Below are 14,063 nucleotides of genomic sequence, written 5' to 3'. Positions count from 1 at the left end.
ATGAAACACAGAAATGGCATCGGAATAAAATACAAAAAGCACAATGCCTACTTAAGTACAAGAAAACTGACTCTTCCCACTGTCTATGTTTGAACCATTCCTGTGACACTAGTTATAGATTCCGATGCTTCACTTCAGGTTTACTGATTCCCTCTGACCTTCTTATCGACGATGTAACACTTAAATTGCGTCGGAATTAAATACAAAAGGTACAATGCCGACTTAGATACAAGAAGACTGACTCTTCTTACTGTCTATGTTTTGAACCATTCCTGTGACACTAGTTATAGATTCCGATGCTTCTCTTCAGGTTTACTGTATCCCTCTGACCTTCTTATTGACGATGAAACACAGATATTGCATCGGAATTAAATACAAAAGACACAAGGCCGACTTAAGTACAAAAAAACTGACTCTTCTTACTGTCTATGTTTGAACCATTCCTGTGACAGCTGTTATAGATTCCGATGCTTCTCTTCAGGTTCACTGTATCCCTGTGACCCTCCTATTGACGATGAAACACAGATATTGCATCGGAATTAAATACAAAAGGCACAATGCCGACTTGAGTACTTCTTACTGCCTATGATTTGAACCATTCCTGTGACACTAGTTACAGATTCCGATGCTTCACTTCAGGTTTACTGTATCCCTCTGACCTTCTTATTGACGATCAAACACAGAAAATTCATCGGAATTAAATACAATAGGCACAAAGCCGACTCCAGTACAAGAACACTGACTCCTCATACTGTCAATGGATTGAACCATTCCATAACTAGTGTCAACTAGTTATAGATTCCGTTGCTTCACTTCAGGTGTACTGGATCCCTCTGACCTTCGTATTGACGATCAAACACAGGAAATTCATCGGAACTAAATACAAAAGGCACAATGCCGACTCAAGTACAAGAAGTCTGGCTCTTCTTACTGCCTATGTTTTGAACCTTACCTGTGAGACCGGTTTTAGATTCCGATGCTTCACTTCAGGTTTACTGTATCCCTTGGACCTTCTTATTGACGACGAAACACAGAAATTGCATCGGAATTAAATAGAGAAAACACAATGCCGACTTAAGTACAAGAGAACAGACTCTTCTTAATATCTATGTTTTGAACCACTCCTGTGACACTAGTTATAGATTCCGATGCATCACTTCAGGTTTACTGTATCATTCTGACCTTCTTATTGACGATGAAACACAGAAAATGCATCGGAATTATATACAAAAGGCACAATGCCGCCTTAAGTAGTAGAAGACTGACTCTTCTTACTGTCTATGTTTTGAACCATTCCTGTGACACTAGTTATAGATTCCGATGCTTCACTTCAGGTTTACTGTATCCCTGTGACCCTCTTATTGACGATGAAACACAGAAATGGCATCGGAATAAAATACAAAAAGCACAATGCCTACTTAAGTACAAGAAAACTGACTCTTCCCACTGTCTATGTTTGAACCATTCCTGTGACACTAGTTATAGATTCCGATGCCTCACTTCAGGTTTACTGTATCCCTCTGACCTTCTTATCGACGATGTAACACTTAAATTGCATCGGAATTAAATACAAAAGGCACAATGCCGACTTAAGTACTTCTTACTGCCTATGATTTGAACCATTCCTGTGACACTAGTTACAGATTCCGATGCTTCACTTCAGGTTTACTGTATCCCTCTGACCTTCTTATTGACGATCAAACACAGAAAATTCATCGGAATTAAATACAAAAGGCACAAAGCCGACTCCAGTACAAGAACACTGACTCCTCTTACTGTCTATGGTTTGAACCATTCCATAACTAGTGTCAACTAGTTATAGATTCCGTTGCTTCACTTCAGGTGTACTGGATCCCTCTGACCTTCGTATTGACGATCAAACACAGGAAATTCATCGGAAGTAAATACAAAAGGCACAATGCCGACTCAAGTACAAGAAGACTGGCTCTTCTTACTCTCTATGATTTGAACCATTCCTGTGACACTAGTTATAGATTCCGATGCTTCACGTCAGGTTTACTGTATCCAGCTGACCTGCTTATTAACGATGATGCACATAAATTGCATCGGAATTAAATACAAAAGGCACAATGCCGACTTAAGTACAAGTAGACTAACTGTACTTACTGTTTAGGCTTTGACTCAGTCCTGTGACACTACTTATAGATTCCGATGCTTCACTTCAGATTCACTGTATCCCTCTGACCTTCTTATTGACGATGAAACACAGAAAATGCATCGGAATTAATTACAAAAGGCACAATGCTGACTTAAGTACAAGAAGACTGACTCATCTTACTGACTATGTTTTGAACCATTCCTGTGACACTAGTTATAGATTCCGATGCTTCACGTCAGGTTTACTGTATCCTTCTGACTGTCGTTTTGACGATGAAACACAGAAATTTCATCGGAATTAAATACAAAAGCACAATGCCAGCTCAGGTCCAAGAAATCAGGCTCAACTTACTGTCTATGTTTTGAACCTTTCCTGTGAGACCGGTTTTAGATTCCGATGCTTCACTTCAGGTTTACTGTATCCCTTGGACCTTCTTATTGACGATGAATCACAGAAATTGCACCGCAATTAAATAGAAAAGGCACAATGCTGACTTAAGTACAAGAAAAAAGCTCTTCTTAACATCTATGCTTTGAACCATTCTTGTGACACTAGTTATAGATTCCGATGCGTCACTTCAGGTTTACTGTATCCAGGTGACCTTCTAAATGACGATGAAACACAGAAATAGCTTCGGAATTAAAGAGAAAAAGCACAATGCCGACTTAATTACAAGAAGACTGACTCTTCTTACTGTCTATGTTTTGAACCATTCCTGTGACACTAGTTATAGATTCCGATGCTTCACGTCAGGTTTACTGTATCCTTCTGACTGTCGTTTTGACGATGAAACACAGAAATTTCATCGGAATTAAATACAAAATGTTCAATGCCGACTCAAGTACAAGAAGACTGGCTCTTCTTACTGTTTATGTTTTGAACCATTCCCGTGACACTAGTTATAGATTCCGATGCTTCACTTCAGATTTACTGTATCCCTCCGACCTTCTTATTGACGATGAAACACAGAAATTGCATCGAAATTAAATACACAAGGCACAATGCCGACTGAAGTACAAAAAGACTGACTCTAATTACTCTCTATGTTTTGAAACATTCCTGTGACAATAGGCATAGATTCCGATGCTTCACTTCAGGTTTACTGTATCCCTCTGACCTTCTTATTAACGATGAAACACAGATTGCTTCGGAATTAAATACAAAAGGCACAATGCCGACTTAAGTACAAGAAAACTGACTCTTCTTACTGTCTATGTTTTGAACCTTTCCTGTGACACTACTTATAGATTCCGATGCTTCACTTAAGATTTACTGTACCCCTTTGACTTCTTATTGACGATGAAACACATAAATTGCATCTCAATTAAATACAAAAGGCACAATGCCGACGTAAGTACTTCTTACTGTCTATGGTTTGAACCATTCCTGGGACACTACTTATAGATTCCGATGCTTCACTTGAGGTTTACTGTATCCAGCTGACCTTCTTATTGACGAAGAAACACAGAAATTGCATCGGAATTAAATACAAAAAACACAATGCCGACTTAAGTAGATGAGAACTGACTCTTCTTACGGTCTATGTTTTGAACCATTTCTGTGACACTAGTTATAGATTCCGATGCTTCACTTCAGGTTTACTGTATTTCTCAGACCTTCTTATTGACAATGAAACACAGAAATTGCATCGGAATTAAATACAAAATGCACAATGCCGACATAAGTACAAGAAGACTGACTCTTCCTACTGTCTGTGTATGAACCAATCCTGTGACACTAGTTATAGATTCCGATTCTTCACTTCAGGTTTACCGTATCCCTCTGACCTTCTTATTGACGATCAAACACAGAAAATTCATCGGAATTATATACAAAAGGCACAATGCCGACTCAAGTACAAGAAGACTGGGTCTTCTTACTCTCTATGTTTTGAACCATTCCTGTGACACTATTTATAGATTCCGATGCTTCACTTCAGTTTTACTGTATCCCTCTGAACTTCTTATTGGCGATGAAACACGGAAATTGCATCGGAATTAAATACAAAAGTCACAATGCCGACTCAAGTACAAGAAGACTGACTCTTCTTACTGTCTATGTTTTGAACCATTCCTGTGACACTTGTTATAGATTCCGATGCATCACTTCAGGTTTACTGTATCATTCTGACCTTCTTATTGACGATGAAACACAGAAATTGCATTGGAATTAAATACAAAAGGCACAATGCCTAATTAAGTACAAGAAAACTGACTCTTCTTACTGCTTATGATTTGAACCATTCCTGTGACACTTGTTATAGATTCCGATGCTTCTCTTCAGGTTTACTGTATCCCTGTGACCCTCCTATTGACGATGAAACACAGATATTGCATCGGAATTAAATACAAAAGAAACAATGCCGACTTAAGTACAAGAAAACTGACTTTTCTTTCTGTCTATGTTTGAACCATTCCTGTGACACTTGTTATAGATTACGATGCTTCTCTTCTGGTTTACTGTATCCCTGTGACCCTCCTATTGACGATGAAACACAATTATTGCATCGGAATTAAATATAAAAGACACAATGCCGACTTAAGTACTTCTTACTGTCTATGGTTTGAACCATTCCTGTGACACTAGTTATAGATTTCGATGCTTCACGTCAGGTTTGCTGTATCCAGCTGACCTACATATTGACGATGAAGCTCATAAATTGCATCGGAATTAAATACAAAAGGCATTTTGCCGACTTAAGTACAAGTAGACTGACTGTACTTACTGTTTATGCTTTGACTCATTCCTGTGACACTACTTATAGATTCCGATGCTTCACTTGAGGTTTACTGTATCAAGCTGACCTTCTTATTGACGATGAAACACAGAAATTGCATCGGAATTAAATACAAAAAACACAATGCCGACTTAAGTACTAGAGAACTGACTCTTCTTACGGTCTATGTTTTGAACCATTCCTGTGACACTAATTATAGATTCCGATGCTTCACTTCAGGTTTACTGTATTCCTCTGACCTACTTATTGGCGATGAAACACAGAAATTGCATTGGAATTAAATACAAAAGGCACAATGCCGACATAAGTACAAGAAGACTGACACTTCCTACTGTCTGTGTATGAACCAATCCTGTGACACTAGTTATAGATTCCGATGCTTCACTTCAGGTTTACAATATCGTTCTGACCTTCTTATTGACGACCAAACACAGAAAATTCATCGGAATTATATACAAAAGGCACAATGCCTACTCAAGTACAAGAAGACTGGCACTTCTTACTCTCTATGCTTTGAACCATTACTGTGACACTATTTATAGATTCCGATGCTTCACTTCAGTTTCTGTATCCCTCTGACCTTCTTATTGACGGTGAAACACGGAAATTGCATCGGAATTAAATACAAAAGTCACAATGCCGACTCAAGTACAAGAAGACTGTCTCTTCTTACTGTCTATGATTTGAACCATTCCTGTGACACTAGTTATAGATTCCGATGCTTCACTTCAGTTTTACTGTATCCCTGTGACCTTCTTATTGACGATGAAACACAGAAATTGCTTCGGAATTAAATACAAAAGGCACAATTCCGACCCATGTACAAGAAGTCTGACTCTTCTTACTGTCTATGTTTTGAACCTTACCTGTGAGACCGGTTTTAGATTCCGATGCTTCACTTCAGGTTTACTGTATCCCTTGGACCTTCTTATTGACGACGAAACACAGAAATTGCATCGGAATTAAATAGAGAAAACACAATGCCGACTTAAGTACAAGAAAACAGACTGTTCTTAATATCTATGTTTTGAACCATTCCTGTGACACTAGTTATAGATTCCGATGCATCACTACAGGTTTACTGTATCATTTTGACCTTCTTATTGACGATGAAACACAGGAAATGCATCGGAATTATATACAAAAGGCACAATGCCGCCTTAAGTAGTAGAAGACTGACTCTTCTTACTGTCTATGTTTTGAACCATTCCTGTGACACTAGTTATAGATTCCGATGCTTCACCTCAGGTTTACTGTATCCCTCTGACCTTCTTATTGACGATGAAACACAGAAATTGCATCGGAATTAAATACAAAAGGCACAATGCAGACTTAGATACAAGAAGACTGACTCTTCTTACTGTTTATGATTTGAACCATTCCTGTGACACTTATTATAGATTCCGATGCTTCTCTTCAGGTTTACTGTATCCCTGTGACCCTCCTATTGACGATGAAACACAGATATTGCAACGGAATTAAATACAAAAGACACATGCCGACTTAAGTACAAGAAAACTGACTCTTCTTACTGTCTATGTTTGAACCTTTCCTGTGACACTTGTTATAGATTCCGATGCTTCTCTTCAGGTTTACTGTATCCCTGTGACCCTCCTATTGACGATGAAACACAGATATTACATCGGAATTAAATACAAAAGGCACAATGCCGACTTAAGTACTTCTTACTGTCTATGGTTTGAACCATTCCTGTGACACTAGTTAAGGATTCCGATGCTTCACTTCAGGTTTACTGTATCCCTCTGACCTTGTTATTGACGATCAAACACAGAAAATTCATCGGAATTAAATACAAATGGCACAATGCCGACTCCAGTACAAGAACACTGACTCTTCTTACTGTCTATGGTTTGAACCATTCCTGTGACAATAGTTATAGATTCCGTTGCTTCACTTCAGGTTTACTGGATCCCTCTGACCTTCGTATTGACGATCAAACACAGAAAATTCATCGGAAGTAAATACAAAAGGCACAATGCCGACTCAAGTACAAGAAGACTGACTCTTCATACTGTCTATGTTTTGAACCATTCCTGTGACACTAGTTATAGATTCCGATACTTCACTTCAGTTTTACTGTATCCCTCTGACTTTCTTATTGACGATGAAACACAGAAATTGCTTCGGAATTAAATACAAAAGGCACAATGCCGACTCATGTACAAGAAGTCTGGCTCTTCATACTGCCTATGTTTTGAACCTTACCTGTGAGACCGGTTTTAAATTCCGATGCTTCACTTCAGGTTTACTGTATCCCTTGGACCTTCTTATTGACGACGAAGCACAGAAATTGCATCGGAATTAAATAGAGAAAACACAATTCTGACTTAAGTACAAGAAAACAGAGTCTTCATAATATCTATGTTTTGAACCACTCCTGTGACACTAGTTACAGATTCCGATGCATCACTTCAGGTTTACTGTATCATTCTGACCTTCTTATTGACGATGAAACACAGAAAATGCATCGGAATTATATACAAAAGGCACAATGCCGCCTTAAGTACTAGAAGACTGACTCTTCTTACTGTCTATGTTTTGAACCATTCCTGTGACACTAGTTATAGATTCCGATGCTTCACTTCAGGTTTACTGTATCCCTCTGACCTTATTGACGATGAACACAGAAATTCCATCGGAATTAAATACAAAAGTCACTATGCCGACTCAAGTACAAGAAGACTGGCTATACTTCCTGTCTATGTTTGAACCATTCCTGTGACACTAGTTGTAGATTCCGTTGCTTCACTTCAGGTTTACTGTATCCAGCTGACCTTCTTATTGACGATGAAGCACAGAAATTGCATCGAAATTAAATACAAAAGGCACAATGCCGACTTAAGTACAAGAAAACTCACTCTTCTTACTGTTTATGTTTTGAATTATTCCTTTGACACTAGTTATAGATTCCGATGCTTCACTTCAGGTTTACTGTATCCCTGTGACCCTCTTATTGACGATGAAACACAGAAATTGCATCGGAATAAAATACAAAAAGCACAATGCCGACTTAAGTACAAGAAAACTGACTCTTCCCACTGTCTATGTTTGAACCATTCCTGTGACACTAGTTATAGATTCCGATGCTTCACTTCAGGTTTACTGTATCCGTCTGACCTTCTTACTGACGATGTAACACTTAAATTGCATCGGAATTAAATACAAAATGCACAATGCCGACTTAGATACAAGAAGACTGACTCTTCTTACTGTCTATGTTTTGAACCATTCCTGTGACACTAGTTATAGATTCCGATGCTTCTCTTCAGGTTTACTGTATCCCTCTGACCTTCTTATTGACGATGAAACACAGAAATTGCATTGGAATTAAATACAAAAGGCACAATGCCGACTTAAGTACAAGTAGACTGACTGTACTTACTGTTTGTGCTTTGACTCATTCCTGTGACACTACTTATAGATTCCGATGCTTCACTTGAGGTTTACTGTATCCAGCTGACCTTCTTTTTGACGATGAAACACAGAAATTGCATCGGAATTAAATACAAAAAACACAATGCCGACTTAAGTACAAGAGAACTGACTCTTCTTACGGTCTATGTTTTGAACCATTCCTGTGACACTAGTTATAGATTCCGATGCTTCACTTCAGGTTTACTGTATTTCTCTGACCTTCTTATTGACGATGAAACACAGAAATTGCATCGGAATTAAATACAAAAGGCACAATGCCGACATAAGTACAAGAAGACTGACTCTTCCTACTGTCTGTGTATGAACCAATCCTGTGACACTAGTTATAGATTCCGATGCTTCACTTCAGGTTTACCGTATCTCTCTGACCTTCTTATGGACGATCAAACACAGAAAATTCATCGGAATTATATACAAAAGGCACAATGCCGACTCAAGTACAAGAAGACTGGCTCTTCTTACTCTCTATGTTTTGAACCATTCCTGTGACACTATTTATAGATTCCGATGATTCACTTCAGATTTACTGTATCCCTCTGACCTTCTTATTGGCGATGAAACACGGAAATTGCATCGGAATTAAATACAAAAGTCACAATGCCGACTCAAGTACAAGAAGACAGACTCTTCTTACTGTCTATGTTTTGAACCATTCCTGTGACACTAGTTATAGATTCCGATGCTTCACTTCAGTTTTACTGTATCCCTCTGACCTTCTTATTGACGATGAACCACAGAAATTGCTTCGGAATTAAATACAAAAGGCACAATTCCGACTCATGTACAAGAAGACTGGCTCTTCTTACTGTCTATGTTTTGAACCCTACCTGTGAGACCGGTTTTAGATTCCGAAGCTTCACTTCAGGTTTACTGTATCCCTTGGACCTTCTTATTGACGACGAAACACAGAAATTGCATCGGAATTAAATAGAGAAAACACAATGCCGACTTAAGTACAAGAAAACAGACTGTTCTTAATATCTATGTTTTGAACCATTCCTGTGACACTAGTTATAGATTCCGATGCATCACTTCAGGTTTACTGTATCATTCTGACCTTCTTATTGACGATGAAACACAGAAAATGCATCGGAATTATATACAAAAGGCACAATGCCGCCTTAAGTACTAGAAGACTGACTCTTCTTACTGTCTATGTTTTGAACCATTCCTGTGACACTAGTTATAGATTCCGATGCTTCACTTCAGGTTTACCGTATCCCTCTGACCTTCTTATTAACGATGAAACACAGAAATTGCATCGGAATTAAATACAAAAGGCACAATGCCGACTTAGATACAAGAAGACTGACTCTTCTTACTGTTTATGATTTGAACCATTCCTGTGACACTTATTATAGATTCCGATGCTTCTCTTCAGGTTTACTGTATCCCTGTGACCCTCCTATTGACGATGAAACACAGATATTGCATCGGAATTAAATACAAAAGACACAATGCCGACTTAAGTACAAGAAAACTGACACTTCTTACTGTCTATGTTTGCACCATTCCTGTGACACTTGTTATAGATTCCGATGCTTCTCTTCAGGTTTACTGTATCCCTGTGACCCTCCTATTGACGATGAAACACAGATATTGCATCGGAATTAAATACAAAAGGCACAATGCCGACTTAAGTACTTCTTACTGTCTATGGTTTGAACCATTCCTGTGACACTAGTTATAGATTCCGATGCTTCACTTCAGGTTTACTGTATCCCTCTGACCTTCTTATTGACGATCAAACACAGAAAATTCATCGGAATTAAATACAAAAGGCACAATGCCGACTCCAGTACACGAACACTGACTCTTCTTACTGTCTATGGTTTGAACCATTCCTGTGACACTAGTTATAGATTCCGTTGCTTCACTTCAGGTTTACTGGATCCCTCTGACCTTCGTATTGACGATCAAACACAGAAAATTCATCGGAATTAAATACAAATGGCACAATGCCGACTCAAGTACAAGAAGACTGGCTCTTCTTACTCTCTATGCTTTGAACCATTACAGTGACAGTAGTTATTGATTCCGATGCTTCACTTCAGGTTTACTGTATCCAGCTGTTCTGCTTATTGACGATGAAGCACATAAATTGCATCGGAATTAAATACAAAAGGCACAATGCCGACTTAAGTACAAGTAGTCTGACTGTACTTACTGTTTATGCTATGACTCATTCCTGTGACACTACTTATAGATTCCGATGCTTCACTTGAGGTTTACTGTATCCAGCTGACCTTCTTATTGACGATGAAACACAGAAATTGCATCGGAATTAAATACAAAAAACACAATGCCGACTTAAGTACAAGAGGACTGACTCTTCTTACGGTCTATGTTTTGAACCATTCCTGTGACACTAGTTATAGATTCCGATGCTTCACTTCAGGTTTACCGTATCCCTCTGACCTTCTTATTGACGATCAAACACAGAAAATTCATCGGAATTATATACAAAAGGCACAATGCCGACTCAAGTACAAGAAGACTGGCTCTTCTTACTCTCTATGTTTTGAACCATTCCTGTGACACTATTTATAGATTCCGATGCTTCACTTCAGTTTTACTGTATCCCTCTGACCTTCTTATTGGCGATGAAACACGGAAATTGCATCGGAATTAAATACAAAAGTCACAATGCCGACTCAAGTACAAGAAGACTGACTCTTCTTACTGTCTATGTTTTGAACCATTCCTGTGACACTAGTTATAGATTCCGATGCTTCACTTCAGTTTTACTGTATCCCTCTGACCTTCTTATTGACGATGAAACACAGAAATTGCTTCGGAATTAAATATAAAAGGCACAATGCCGACTCATGTACAAGAAGTCTGGCTCTTCTTACTGCCTATGTTTTGAACTTTACCTGTGAGACCGGTTTTAAATTCCGATGCTTCACTTCAGGTTTACTGTATCCCTTGGACCTTCTTATTGACTACGAAACACAGAAATTGCATCGGAATTAAATAGAGAAAACACAATGCCGACTTAAGTACAAGAAAACAGAGTCTTCATAATATCTATGTTTTGAACCACTCCTGTGACACTAGTTATAGATTCCGATGCATCACTTCATTTTTACTGTATCATTCTGACCTTCTTATTGACGATGAAACACAGAAAATGCATCGGAATTATATACAAAAGGCACAATGCCGCCTTAAGTACTAGAAGACTGACTCTTCATACTGTCTATGTTTTGAACCATTCCTGTGACACTAGTTATAGTTTCCGATGCTTAACTTCAGGTTTACTGTATCCCTCTGACCTTCTTATTGACGATGAACACAGAAATTGCATCGGAATTAAATACAAAAGTCACTATGCCGACTCAAGTACAAGAAGACTGGCTATACTTCCTGTCTATGTTTGAACCATTCCTGTGACACTAGTTGTAGATTCCGTTGCTTCACTTCAGGTTTACTGTATCCAGCTGACCTTCTTATTGACGATGAAGCACAGAAATTGCATCGGAATTAAATACAAAAGGCACAATGCCGACTTAAGTACAAGAAAACTCACTCTTCTTACTGTTTATGTTTTGAATTATTCCTTTGACACTAGTTATAGATTCCGATGCTTCACTTCAGGTTTACTGTATCCCTGTGACCCTCTTATTGACGATGAAACACAGAAATTGCATCGGAATAAAATACAAAAAGCACAATGCTGACTTAAGTACAAGAAAACTGACTCTTCCCACTGTCTATGTTTGAACCATTCCTGTGACACTAGTTATAGATTCCGATGCTTCACTTCAGGTTTACTGTATCCGTGTGACCTTCTTATTGACGATGTAACACTTAAATTGCATCGGAATTAAATACAAAAGGCACAATGCCGACTTAGATACAAGAAGACTGACTCTTCTTACTGTCTATGTTTTGAACCATTCCTGTGACACTAGTTATAGATTCCGATGCTTCTCTTCAGGTATACTGTATCCCTCTGACCTTCTTATTGACGATGAAACACAGAAATTGCATTGGAATTAAATACAAAAGGCACAATGTCTACTTAAGTACAAGAGAACTGACTGTTCTTACTGTCTATGTTCGAACCATTCCTGTGACACTTGTTATAGATTCCGATGCTTCTATTCAGGCTTACTGTATCCAGCTGACCTGCTTATTGACGATGAAGCACATTAATTGCATCGGAATTAAATACAAAAGGCACAATGCCGACTTAAGTACAAGTAGACTGACTGTACTTACTGTTTATGCTTTGACTCATTACTGTGACACTACTTATAGATTCCGATGCTTCACTTGAGGTTTACTGTATCCAGCTGACCTTCTTTTTGACGATGAAACACAGAAATTGCATCGGAATTAAATACAAAAAACACAATGCCGACTTAAGTACAAGAGAACTGACTCTTCTTACGGTCTATGTTTTGAACCATTCCTGTGACACTAGTTATAGATTCCGATGCTTCACTTCAGGTTTACTGTATTTCTCTGACCCTCTTATTGACGATGAAACACAGAAATTGCAGCGGAATTAAATACAAAAGGCACAATGCCGACATAAGTACAAGAAGACTGACTCTTCCTACTGTCTGTGTATGAACCAATCCTGTGACACTAGTTATAGATTCCGATGCTTCACTTCAGGTTTACCGTATCTCTCTGACCTTCTTATTGACGATCAAACACAGAAAATTCATCGGAATTATATACAAAAGGCACAATGCCGACTCAAGTACAAGAAGACTGGCTCTTCTTACTCTCTATGTTTTGAACCATTCCTGTGACACTATTTATAGATTCCGATGATTCACTTCAGTTTTACTGTATCCCTCTGACCTTCTTATTGGCGATGAAACACGGAAATTGCATCGGAATTAAATACAAAAGTCACAATGCCGTCTCAAGTACAAGAAGACTGACTCTTCTTACTGTCTATGTTTTGAACCATTCCTGTGACACTAGTTATAGATTCCGATGCTTCACTTCAGTTTTACTGTATCCCTCTGACCTTCTTATTGACGATGAAACACAGAAATTGCATCGGAATTAAATACAAAAGGCACAATGCCGACTCATGTACAAGAAGTCTGGCTCTTCTTACTGTCTATGTTTTGAACCTTACCTGTGAGACCGGTTTTAGATTCCGATGCTTCACTTCAGGTTTACTGTATCCCTTGGACCTTCTTATTGACGACGAAATGCAGAAATTGCATCGGAATTAAATAGAGAAAACACAATGCCGACTTAAGTACAAGAAAACAGACTGTTCTTAATATCTATGTTTTGAACCATACCTGTGACACTAGTTATAGATTCCGATGCATCACTTCAGGTTTACTGTATCATTCTGACCTTCTTATTGACGATGAGACACAGACAATGCATCGGAATTATATACAAAAGGCACAATGCCGCCTTCAGTACTAGAAGACTGACTCTTCTTACTGTCTGTGTTTGAACCATTCCTGTGACACTAGTTATAGATTCCGATGCTTCACTTCAGGTTTACTGTATCCCTCTGACCTTCTTATTGACGATGAAACACAGAAATTGCTTCGGAATTAAATATAAAAGGCACAATGCCGACTCATGTACAAGAAGTCTGGCTCTTCTTACTGCCTATGTTTTGAACTTTACCTGTGAGACCGGTTTTAAATTCCGATGCTTCACTTCAGGTTTACTGTATCCCTTGGACCTTCTTATTGACTACGAAACACAGAAATTGCATCGGAATTAAATAGAGAAAACACAATGCCGACTTAAGTA

Source organism: Schistocerca serialis, chromosome 9 (genome assembly GCF_023864345.2).
Source record: "Schistocerca serialis cubense isolate TAMUIC-IGC-003099 chromosome 9, iqSchSeri2.2, whole genome shotgun sequence".
In the NCBI taxonomy this organism is placed as follows: domain Eukaryota; kingdom Metazoa; phylum Arthropoda; class Insecta; order Orthoptera; family Acrididae; genus Schistocerca; species Schistocerca serialis.
The sequence above is the reverse complement of the archived record's forward strand: the minus strand, read 5'-3'. Positions refer to the sequence as shown.